The following is a 2,500-nucleotide window of genomic DNA, read 5'->3' as shown; positions in this document are numbered from 1 at the left end:
AGTGCGGTGGAGAGTAGAGTGAGGCGTGAGATGGGAGTGGGGCGGTAGAGTAGAGTGGGAGGCGAGTAGAGTGGGGCGAGTGGGAGTGAGTGAGGGCGGTGAGGGCGGTAGAGTGAGGGCGAGTAGGGGCAGTGAGGGAGAGGTGAGCGGTGAGGTGAGAGTGGGGGCGAGTAGAGTGGGGGCGAGGGAGTGGGTGGGGCGGTGGAGTGGAGTGGGAGGTGTGGGTGAGTGGGAGTGGAGGTGGGCGGTGATGAGGTGGAGGTGGGGCGAGTGGGAGTGGGAGGGCGAGTGGGAGTGGGGGAGGTGAGGCGAGTGAGGCGGAGTGGGAGTAGGGGCAGTGGAGTGGAGTGGAGTGGGTGAGGCGGTGGAGTGGGGAGTGTGAGGCGAGGTGAGTGGGCGCAGTGGAGGTGAGGCGGTGAGTGGAGAGTGGGGCTAGTGGGGATGGGGGCGAGCGAGGTGGAGAGGGCGAGTGGGGCGGAGTGGGAGTGGGAGGCGGTGGGATGGAGTGGGGGCGAGTGGGAGTGGGAGTGGAGGTGAGGCGGTGGAGTGAGGGCGAGTGGGAGTGGGGGCGGTGGGGCGGGGGAGTGGGGGCGGGTAGAGTGGAGTGAGAGGCGAGTGGGGTGAGTGAGCGGTGGGTGAGAGTGAGGGGACGAGATGGAGAGTGGAGGTGGGAGGCGGTGCAGTGGGGCGAGTGGAGTGGAGGCGAGTGGAGTGAGGCGAGTGGGAGTAGAGTAGAGGCGAGTGGGAGGTAGGGGCGTGAGTGGGGCGAGTAGGGTGAGGGGCGAGATAGGTGGAGTGGGGGTGAGGCGAGTGGAGTGGGGGCGAGTGGGAGTGGGAGGTGGGGCGGTGAGGGGCGGTGGAGTGGGAGGCAGTAGGGTGGAGGCGGTGGAGTGGGTGATGGAGAGTGGGGCGAGTGGAGTGGGGGCGAGTGGAGTGAGGGCGAGGGAGTGGGAGTGAGGGCGCGAGTGGAGAGTGGAGGCGGTGGAGTGGGGCGGTAGAGTGGGCGGTGGAGTGAGGCGGTAGAGTAGAGGCGGGTAGAGTGAGGAGCGAGTGGGAGTGGGAGTGAGTGAGGGCGAGGCGAGGAGTGGGTAGAGCGGTAGAGTGAGGCGGTGGGTGAGGCGAGTGGAGTGGAGGCGGGTGGGGTGGGGGCGAGTGGAGTGGGAGCGGTGGGAGTGGGGGGCAGAGTGGGAGTGGGGCGGTGAGGCGAGTAGGGGCGGTAGGCGGTGGGGGCGGCGAGTGGAGTGAGGCGGTGGAGTGAGTAGGTGAGAGGCGGGTAGAGAGCGGGGCGAGTGGGGCGAGGGCGAGTAGGGGTAGAGGCGGTAGAGCTGAGGCAGAGTGGAGTAGAGTGGGAGTAGGGGCGAGTGGAGTGAGGCGGGCAGAGTAGAGGCGAGTGAGGCGAGTGGGAGTAGAGTAGAGGCGGTAGAGGCGAGTAGAGAGTAGAGTAGAGGCGAGTGGGAGTAGAGTGAGGCGGTGGGGGGCGAGTGGAGTGGGAGTGGGGGCGAGTGGGAGTGGGAGTGGAGTGGGGCGGTGGAGTGGAGGCGAGTGGGAGTAGGCGGTGGAGTGGAGTGGAGGCGAGTGGGGTGGGGAGTGAGGGCGGTGAGGCGAGTGAGAGTGGAGAGGCGGGGCGAGTGGAGTGGAGTGGGAGTGAGGCGAGTGAGTGAGGCGAGTGGAGTGAGGGCGAGTAGAGTAGAGGCGAGTGAGGCGAGTGGAGTAGAGTGGAGGCGGTGAGGGCGAGTGGGAGTGGGAGTGGAGGCGAGTGGGGTAGAGTGGGGCGAGTAGAGTAGAGGCGAGTAGAGTAGAGGCGAGTAGAGGCGAGTAGAGTAGAGACGAGTAGAGTAGAGGCGAGTAGAGTAGAGGCGAGTAGAGTAGAGGCGAGTAGAGTAGAGGCGGGTAGAGTAGAGTAGAGTAGAGGCGAGGCGAGCAGGTACCATGTGATGGAAAAACGCCATAATAGTAACTAATATTACTTCAAAAGTTTTTTTTGTGATTGTTTTGGGCTAAACTCCTTAATTATACGTCACGTTTTCTTAAAAACTGCGATGGAATATGCGGGATATTTATGCGATGTTATGCGATGAGATGGCGGGAACTTGCAAGAACTGTGGTGTCATCGTGGCTTCATCGCGCGGTTTGCAGCTTCTCGATGACGTTCACGTCACGTAATTACATCACTTCATCACGTTCTCATGGCAGCAGGGGAAACGGCTGCTCTCGTGTGAAGGAAACGCAACATTTATCATCTGTCTGTCTGTCTGTCTGTCTGTCTATCTATCTATCTATCTATCTATCTATATGTCTGTCTGTCTGTCTGTCTGTCTGTCTGTCTATCTATCTGTCTGTCTACATGTCTGTCTATCTATCTATCTATCTGTCTACCTATCTGTCTGTCTGTCTATCTGTCTACCTGTCTGTCTATCTATCTATCTATCTGTCTACCTGTCTGTCTATCTATCTATCTATCTATCTGTCTACCTGTCTGTCTGTCTGTCTGTCTATCTTT

The 2,500-nt window shown here is 60.9% G+C and overlaps 1 protein-coding gene across 1 annotated transcript in view; it reads left to right on the top strand.

Moving 5' to 3' along the window:
• The window catches only part of LOC144532374 (galectin-related protein-like), a 9,584-nt gene that overhangs the window by 6,609 nt on the left and 475 nt on the right, over positions 1-2,500 (top strand). The gene's annotated exons all lie outside the window — the stretch shown is intronic.

Source organism: Sander vitreus, chromosome 2, assembly GCF_031162955.1.
Source record: "Sander vitreus isolate 19-12246 chromosome 2, sanVit1, whole genome shotgun sequence".
NCBI lineage: Eukaryota > Metazoa > Chordata > Actinopteri > Perciformes > Percidae > Sander > Sander vitreus.
Note: the sequence above shows the minus strand (reverse complement) of the source record. Positions and strands in the feature narration are given on the sequence as shown.